Here is a 10,885-nt window from a genome sequence, read left to right on the forward strand (position 1 = left end):
TAAGTGTACAAGATAGAAGTTCCGGGTTGTTACAGGGTCAGATCTGAAGTTAGGGTAAAGTGTTTTAATGATTAAAAGCTTAAAAGTTAAGTTTGGGTTTGGGCCGTGTACTCTGAGCGCAAATATGACTAAGCCCAACGTAGTCAGTTAAGAACCCATTTTTTTGTCTTTGTGCTCTACGCCCACCATAGATCTTGTGTACGCCGCGTGTAAGGTCAAAAATGTTGACCTTTGACTTTTTGACCAAGTGTACCTTTTTGTTCAATTTGTGAGGGTTTTGGTCTTAGAAAGGGCAAAATGGTCTTTTGCCTAAATTATGGATTAGACATGGCTTGGGACTAGTTGAGTATGGAAAATTACCTTAATTGTTGATTAGGGTTATTTGGTGTAAATAATAGGCGGAGTCTAGTTGTGGCAGTTCAGGTGTGAGTTCTATCAGTCATCTGTGCAAGGTGAGTCTCTTCACTATTCTTACCTATGTGGTAGAATATATATGTGTTGACCAGCCGGGTGTATTTGTTGTTACTATGATATGTGTTACTGTGTGTACTGAGACTTTAGGTAGTCTCCAGGATTACTGATAATCCACAGGGTGTGCTGTTTGTCCACTAAGACTTCGGGTAGTCTCTAGGATTGCTGATAACCCATAGATATTATTTGTGTTGTGTTGTATGTGGTATCTTCAAAAAAACTCACTAAGATTTGTGGTGACGGTTTATGGTTTAATTGTTTTCAGGTTTTCTTATATTAAAGGAGGGGCATACCTCGATTACATTGCATCTATGGGAGATTGTGCACATGATAAGTTTTGATGATACTCTGATAATTGTTTTGATTTAAATGGTTTTATCTAAGATTTTCATAAGTTGTGAATTGAATTATCATTTAAAATTTTTAATGAAAAATTTGGGTTGAATCTCGGGGCGTCATAAAGTCGGCTTCAAAGAAAAAAAAATTCCTCAAAAATTCCATTTAAAAAAACGCATTTGGGGGATTTATACAATGAGAGATACTAAGTAAACAACAGACCCAAGACCGCCTTTTAATTATGGAGAATTCCGTATATATCCTTACTAAATATCTAAATATCATATTTGTCCGACCTAAACTTTAAATATTGTATTAGTCATTTTTAATATTTTAAAATATCGTATTTGCCAAAATCTATTTTTTATTAGTTTTAAACATTTAATAACCATTTTTTATATTTTTAAATCATTAAAACTAAATTAAAAACTAGATGGGCTTTCTTGCCCTTTGCCTTCTAAAATGACAAGAATTCTTAACACGATCATATCTCTAGCAGTCTTCCTTGCGATCAGCATTTGTGTTAACGACAACAAACAATTGCTGAAAAACAACAAACCATGGGTGGACTAAACTAAACAACAACAACAACAACAACAACAACAACAACAAAAACAACATAACCTATAATAGCAGTCAAGTAAAATCGCTTCACCAAAAATAGCAACCCACATACATAAAAATAGAATGAGAAGCAATAAGGGAAACCACAAATTAACATCAACAATAACTCTTGAATTCTAAGGGCTTCACCACAGCAACCGAAAGAAAACCTTTGAGTACTTCCAATTTTCACTTGAAAGTTTAAACAAACAAGAGCACGATTATCAATTCCCAAAAAAGAGAATTCTTAATGGAAGCTTAAAAGAAGATAAATTAGTTAAATTATTAATTAGATATCTTACATATCAAATGTCAATTTAACCTGAGGAAGAATCTAAAGTAAAATTGAAAAAAAATATAAGTGTTAGAAGGAAAACTAAGTTGTGATTTTGATTCATGATCTAAATGGGATTCTTTCATTTTTTTTTTTTGTAAAATGAAATGGGGAATACTAGGAGTTCAACTAATCGACTTACAAACCTTTTTTTTTTGTGGTATGCTGCTACTCCTTGTATAATCATCATCTAATAACAACATTAGGGCAAAATCAAAGATTGAGAGAGGGCAAGAAGGAGGAAGACAGAATTACAATTACATGTTGCCTATACTCGATTGGAAGAAGGAAAATGACGACAGGGGAAGAAGGAGGATGTCGAGGTTAACATCGATGATGATGGTAGAAAGATTGCGAGAGATACATTTATGAGTTCCTGCTAATTCTGAACGGAAGAGCATATAGTCCATCTGGTTCTTATATTAATTCTTATGATTTAATATATTAATTCTAAGGATTTAAGAATGTATAAAATGATTATTAAATGTTAAAACTATTAAAATAACAAATTTGGGTATATCCGATATTTTAAAATATTAATAAGGACAAATACGATATTTAGATTTAATGTTGGGAAATATATGATACTTAGAAGTTTACTAAGAGTATATACAAAATTCTTCATTTTAGTTATTATGCATCTTTTAAATTTGATAAAATTGTCAAAGTATAAGTTACAATAAATAATTAAGGGTGTACGTTTAATAAAACAAAATACCGAAAAAAAAATCTATATTTAATAATAGATGAATAAACTACAAAAATGGTCCATGTAGTTTATCAAATGTCACAAATTTAGTCCCTACTGTTTTTTTTGATGAACATGATTCCCATGGTTTCCAAAACTTGCATGGATGACTCTTTTTGTTTACGCCATTATTGTTCATCCATTAGTGTGAGTATTTTGTTCTTTTCAAGCAACAGAGACTAAGTTTGTGAGTGACTATGGGTAAACTAGAGGGACCATTTATGTAACTTTTTCTATATTTTATGTTTATGAGATTGTGGATTTTCCACCATTTACTTTTAAAATATCATTTTTAACCTTTCACTTTGAACTTTGAAAAATATTACTTTTACCCCTCTATTTTCTAAATTTTCGTATGTAACCACGTATTATATATAATTTGATTTTCATTAATAATTTTTGTTCGCTAACCTAAAATAAAAATTATTTCGCATGCTTATTTTTATATATTTGCCGGTACAGTTCAAGGTGGTAAACGTTTCGATTTTAATTTAGAAACTTTCTTTCGTTAATTTTTTTAAAAAAAGTTACATGGTTTTGTTATAAACTTGTCGGTTTAAATTCGAGTTTGTCTAGCTTTGGACGTAGTTTTTTTTTTGTTTTATTATAAACTTTAAGTACATTTTCTATATATGAGATAGGTCACAAATAATAACTTTCATTTGTTAATTTTAAAAAATATATTATATTCGAGTTTGTCTACGTTTCGACGTCTTTTTTATTTTTTTAACTTTTTTTTGTGTTTAAATTTGTGTACATTCATACATATCATTCGGGTCACATATAATGATTTTCGTTCGTTAACTTAAAAAATGTATTATATTTGAGTTTGTCTATATTCTGACGTAATGTTTTTTTACATATCAATATAGATTCGACTTCGTCTACATTTCGACGTAATTTTTTTATTTTTTTTAAATTTTTTTTTATGTTTTTGTGCTTTTTTTATTTAAGTGTTTTTTTTCGTCAAAACGTAACTTTTATCAATACAATCGTCAAAATTCAAATTATAAAATTCAATGCTTATAATTATGCTTGTATATATTATATGTGAACGAACCCATATGTAAGAACATACATAAAATAAGCATCAAAACGTCCAAAAAAATTTACATCGAAACATAAAAAAAACACTCAAAGTTATATCGACATGTGTAGAAAAGTAAGTAAGATTTTTCTCTAAGTTTAAAAAGGTACATTTTACAAAATGTAGACAAACTCGAAGATAATACATTGTTTTTAGTTAACAAACGAAAGTTATTATATGTGACTCGAATGATACGTAAGAATGTACATAAAGTTAAGCACAAAAAATGTAAAAAAAATTACATTGAAACGTAGAGAAACTCGAATATAGTACATTTTTTTAAAAATTAACAAATAAAAATTATTATATATAACCCGTCTCATACGTAGGAAATGTATATAAAGTTAAACACAAAACGTAAAGAAGAACCTACGTCAAAACATAGACAAACTAAAATTTTAACTGACAAGTTTATAAAAAAAACCTCGTAATTTATTTAGAAAATTAATGAAACAAATTTCTAAATTAAAGTCGAAACATTGATCATTTAAAATTATACCGACAAATATATAAAAATAAATACATAAAAATATTTTTTTTATATTAACGAATGGAAGTTATTAATAAAAAACAAATTATATATAATAGAGGTTAAATACAACAATTTAGAAAATAAAAGTGTCACAATAACATTTTTCAAAGTTGAAAGTGAACGATTTAAAGTGATATTTTAAAAAGTAAACACATGGTCAAATACAACAATTTAGAAAATAAAATTGTTACAATAACATTTTTGAAAGTGAAAGATTTAAAATGATATTTTAAAAAGTAACGGGTGGTCAACTCATAAACATAAAATATAAAAAGAAAATTACATAAATGGTCTCTATGGATAATCTATGGTCACAAACTCAATCTTTATTAATTGAAAAAGACTAAAATACACTCACACTAATGAATAAAGAATAACATCCTCAGTAGAAAACGCCATTCATATAAGTTTTGAAAACCATATCGACCATATTCATTAATTTTTTTTTAAAAAGACTCGGTTTATAACCTTTATAAACGAGAGAGACTAAAATCACCCTTTTTTTTATATATAGATCCCAACGATTGTCAACACCCTAAACTGATTCCTTCTAGCGTTATATACGGTATCGCCCTTGGAGTTTTAGAAAGATACATAAAATCCCTTATAGTTGATATTTCACATGGGATAATGGGTGGTTCTGGAATTTATCCATGTCAGTCAATGAGGTTGAGACTTCAAAAGCAACCTACCACTCACTAAGACAAAATATATATAAAAAAAATGAGTGGACCCAAGAACTGAAAGAGAAACCCCAAGCCTTAAATAAAGTAATAAACACAACAGGAACAGTGAAAGATTTCAGTAATGTGGACCTTCTTTTTCATATACGAATAAATTCACCATCATCCTCCCCCCTCTTGTAGAAGGATAATGACCCTACTTAATTTGCATGCATCTTATGCAACACAAAACCTTCTAAAACGTATACCTCTCGCATTCTTCACCTTTACCTTTATAAGCATTAAGTACAAACCCTGGTAAACATTTCAAACATTTCTATAAATTGTGTAGCTAGGAAATTAAACATGTACAACTCCAAAATGTATGTTGTATATAAAACTTTAGGTCCACAACTACTAACAAGTCACCTACATATTACATATACATGCATGTAAGTGTGTGTGTATATAATATATAAATATATGTGGGAGTTATTGTTAGTTTAATTAGGATTTATGAGGTACAAATTACCCCAAACAATACGAATTTTCAGAAATCCAAAAAATGACAGTAAGATATTGATTTGTCTTCTGCAATGCATCTGTGAATGAAGATATCGAGGGTTTTGTGTGTCGTGTGTGGACCTTTCAATTCGTTCACATCTCTAAAAGACAAATCCTCTTCCATTTGACAGCCATATTTGGGAATCCAAATATTTAAGGACATCTTCTCTCACTACTTTGCAACCGTTTTCGATCAATAATTATCTTACATTGTACCTCCATTTATTTGTATTTCGTTCTGTTATATGATCAATAATTTATCGTACACTGTATACGCATGCTTCCGTTGTTATCGTAAGATATATCTTCACCAAAATATATATTGATTGTGGAATTTTTTGGATAATGGAATGAAGCTTGTGGGCACATGATTATAACCTGAGAATAACATTCATAATAATAGCTTGTTCACGGGGAGTTTTTCATTTCTCATTATTGAAATACACGGCAGTGTATCATGATATAATAAAATTTAATTTTGATGAACTAGTAGTAGTGATAGGTTTAGTTATTAGTCTTTATAATTGATATTATTATTGAAATAAAAAGAAAACGATATGCATTTTAGAATGAATGAAAATTGTTTAGATCTAGTGCAGTGAATTAAGATATATATATCTATATTGCATGGAAAAATGGCATGCATGGCATTCTACTGATTACTACAACTGCATGCCATGTCATGCCAATCTATACTTGCATAAGATTCACATGGACATCCACCCTTTCAGTGGCCCATCACTCTTACTAATCTCGCTTACATTCCCACTATGAAGAAGCATCAGGTTAATTAGATAAAGTTTTTTCTCTTTCAATTTGTATAATTGATTAATAGTGGGATATTTAATATGATGATGCATAAATATATACCATTGTCAGCCGGTCCAAACATGTTATAGGACCCGGACCAAATTAAGGAAATAAAAATACCCTTCAAATATACGAATATAGCAAAATCATTTACAAAAATCTACTAATTTAAGGAAAAATACTTTTTGTAGCATTTAAAGATACAAAACCATTAATAATTGTATCAAGTTAAAAAATCATTGATTCAGAGGTTGTGTTGTATGCCTTCTATCCGGTTGGTCAAAAGTTTGAATCCAAGGGAGTCGATTTTCTTCCACGTTCTGAAAAAAAATAGTATCAATATCAATCTTGTCTAACATATATTTATACTTGCAAAGTAGTCAAATAATTCAATACTTTTAGTGACATCTATGACATAGTTTTTTGATAACTTCAATTTTCAAAAACCTATCTTTACGAATGCTACAATAATAATAATGGTTAATATGATTCTATATGCAATGAGAATCTAAACATTAGAGACTTAAGAATTGAGATAACATAATCAACTAATCCATTCTATTATTGCTTGATTATTTGGTATGGTGTCGGTTTATAATTAGATCGTCGAATCGATTTCTCCCATTTGTTTGCACTTACTCAACTTCTTTATAAACAATGATTATTATATGCATGATGTTGCTTCATCCCGCTTAAAAAATTTGGACATTTGAATTTGGCTCATTCACGTTTACTATAATTTATCTTATTTTATTTTAAAATTGGCTATTGAATATATATTAAGGATATACAACTAACATATCACTTAACATATCACTTATACAATTTTTTACTTAAAAACTAAATACTATAATAATCACCATCAATCCGTTTGAGGATATACAACTAACATATCACTTATACAATTTTGTGATTAAAATGCTCACTAGAGTGAATTTCATAGCACATAAAAATTTTGGACTGCTTAAAACGATGGACATTGGACAATCGTCCCTAAAACGGCCCATTTTCTTTTGTAATTTAAAGAAAAAGAAGACAAAACTAATAATGATCGAGTCATGAGGCGTCGCAAGCAAACAAGTTTAATGTTTGTTGTATATCCTCAAACGGATTGATGGTGATTATTATAGTATTTAGTTTTTGCATTCAAAATAAGAAGAATGAAGGGCATCGAAGTGGTTAACCATTATTTGTTGTTTTTGTAACACTATATTCTTACTGTTTTTATTTAATGAAAAGTGACGAAGGAATATATTTTTCAATGGTTAATCTTTTCTTAAAGAAAATTCTAACAATTTAGATAATTTATTTTTTATTTATTTAAAATGTTGTACAAATCACTATTATTAGCTTGTTATTTTTTAAAACAAATATCATATTTGAATTAGACATTTCAAAAAGAAATATCAATAGCCGTTGAAAAAGAAATAATTAAATACTTTCTCCGTCCCAAAATTATTGTCCATCTTTCCCTTTTGGTTTGTCCATCTTTCCCTTTTGGTTTGTCCCAAAATAATAGTCCACTTCTAAAAATAAATAACATTTTTACCAAAATACCCTCTCGTTATTACTTAACCAACTAAGCATTTAATGGAACATTAAATGCAAAGTAAGGACAAAACTGTCATTTTATTATATAAAGTTAGTAGTAATTAATGTTTTTCTTAATCTGTGTGTTTTTTGTCTGTGGACAATAATATTGGGACGGAGGGAGTATATTATAATATGAAACATAATAATTAATATTTAATAAAATGGATTAATTAGTGATTTGACATTACAAATTTTAAAATTAAATATAATTATGTAAACAAAATAAGTTTTTATTCAATGAATGTGGTTAATGCATAAAATATAAAAATCAAATATCATATAAGAGTTAATATTAGAGAATTTGTTGTCACGGCTACGTACCAGACCCCCAATAAGATGATGAATGTAGCCTGGAGTTAAATTTGGACTTGGACCAAAAAGACGAACAGACACAGACTACAACATAATGCACCAGCTAATAAGTTCAAGCCATCCAGTGCTAGACATGAGGGCAAGAATAGTTATATCAAGTGTAACCAATGAGGGAGAAATCACCATGGGGAGTGTCTAATGAGGACATGAGAATGTTTTGAGTGAGGAAGGGTGGGCCATATGAGCAATAATTTCAAGGAAATAGCAAACTTGTGTTTCAATTGCCACCTCTACGTGCATTTCAAGTCAGATTGTACTAAGTTGGTTGGCGAGGTAGTTCAAGTCCTTGCTCCCACGACTCTAACAATCAATGATAAGGTATTGAATAAGAAGGTTGAGGTCCCGAAGACCTAAAGGAAGGCATTTTCAGCTCATTGCTGAAAAAGTCAAGGCTGTATCGGACATGGTTGATAATAATATAATTGTATTGTGTATGTCCCATATTTGTTAATATATATATATATATATATATATATATATATATATATATATATATATATATATATATATATATATATATATATATATATACACACACACACACGGCCATGTACTTTTCTTGTTAATGTAGTATCAATGTTAGAATTGTTTCATTTAGGGGAAAGCTACTCCTTTGTGTCTCTTGCCTTCGATAAGAATTTCAAACTTATGTTGAAAATGTTAGAACGACCTCTAGTGGTGGAAATAGAAGATGATACGATGATAAATGTGTCCATCGTGTTTAAAGAATGTGTGATAAAAATATTCGATGTGAAAGTTCTCATGTTAATCTTATTCCTATACTGAGAAATTAGTATTGTTTTGGGTATGGATGCTGGAAATACGTGTCCATTGTCATAAATATTTGGTATAACTTTGAGAATAATAACAAAGTCCTTTTAGGGTTATCCTTATGAGCTAAAAGAGTTTGAAATAATTTAAGAGAGAGAGAGAGGGGGAAAGAGATAGATAGATAGAGAGAGAGAGAGAGAGAGAAATAGTTTATTAATTTGTCATAGCTTGTTAAATTAATTAGAAAATAGTTTTGGTTTATTTGGAATTAATTGGAATTATAGTTGAATAACTGAAATATTTTGGAACCCTATACGAGTAGACGAAATTAGCTTGGGATTTATCCCTAGTGTTTTCAAATTTGGCTAAGGATATGGAAGATATTTGAATTTGAATTAAATAAGGATTTAATATTGTTAAATACTCTTATCAAGTTTCGTTTCCACCAATTTTCTTTAAGCTATAAATAGACCCTCCCGACCTCATGATTTTAATCCCTTGTTCCTTGCATCTATGGATTTGAGTTTCACAATTATTTCCTATCTTCTTGAAAGTTCAAGTTCTAGAATTTAATATCTTGGGTGTGAGACTTTAGAGGCATTCTACGTTGGGTTCTCAACCTTTCTGATGCATTAAGAAATCGACCCAAGGGATCTTCAAGTTAGCAAATTCAATTTTCTATTAGGTTGGTATTTCTTGACTATCTTTGTTATTCATATTATTAGATTAGTATTCATTGTATGGTTTGGATCTTAACTTGCCTTAGAGTAAATTTTAATTGCCTCCTTTGCCTAATATTTATTCTATTGTTATGATTAGTATAACCTATCAGCCGTATCAGAGTTATTAGTCTATGATATGTACACTAGATTTTGAAATTATTAAAGATTGAATGCTTAAATTCAAATGTTTCCAAGAACACCAAGAGCTCTAAGAATTTTTGATGGAGCCTTATGGTTTTCGAAGAACACCATGTCGCCGCTTATGAGTCGTGTCGCCGCTAATAACTATGTCGCCGGTAATAGTGTCGCCGGTAATAACAGTTTTCATTTTTTAATTTTTTTTAATTAATGATTTTGGTTGCGGTAATAATGTCGTCAATAATTACATAACAATATTCGATTAAATATCAAAAATAATAGTGTCGACATTAATTACAAAACAAACATCCGATTAAATATCAAAAATAATAGTGTCAACGCTAATTACAAAACAAACATCCGATTACAATTAAATATCAAAAGTCATAATATCCGATTAAATATAAAAAATAATAATGTCGCCCGGTAATTACAAAAAACAACCAAAGTTTTACAATCTACCAAGTAGCAATTAAAGCGTGACAACGTATGCAAATAAAACGCATCCTTACATACCATCATCTTCGTTCCCATCGTTTCCTTGATTATTTTGGGATTGAAAAAACGAATAAAGCTCATCCCTACATGTCGGGTCGCTGAGCATTGCACGAAGATTTTCAACTACATAATTAATAACAACATATATAAACTTATAAGTTAGATTGTCAAACATAAACAAAAACTATCAAAATACATTGCTATTTTTAAACAAAGATAGAAAACCCAAGTACATTGCTATTTCTTGCACTTGGGACAAAAACCAAAGTAGATTGTTTTACCTGTGATGGTTTTGATGATTGTTGTGATGGTTGCGAAGGCTGTGGTATCGGCAGGAGAGCAGAAGTTTTACGGCCAATGCCTCTAATATGGCCACGTCGCTCCCCTAATATTTTCTCGAATGCAACACTTTCTTGAGCGGGTGTTAACTCACTTTCACCTTGAGTTTGTTCTAACAACTATTCAACTAACCGATTCTATAACTCCCAAAAGTGAGTAACAATCACGTATAAATAAACATTTAATTATATGATAAAATTATAATTAAATACTTACATATTGTTGTTCCGCCTCAGTAGTAACAAATACACCATTATTATCGGTATGAGCTTTGCGAAACGTTTCCACTCTCTTAAGGTTCTGTT

Source organism: Lactuca sativa, chromosome 3 (genome assembly GCF_002870075.4).
Source record: "Lactuca sativa cultivar Salinas chromosome 3, Lsat_Salinas_v11, whole genome shotgun sequence".
NCBI classification, from domain to species: Eukaryota; Viridiplantae; Streptophyta; class Magnoliopsida; order Asterales; family Asteraceae; genus Lactuca; species Lactuca sativa.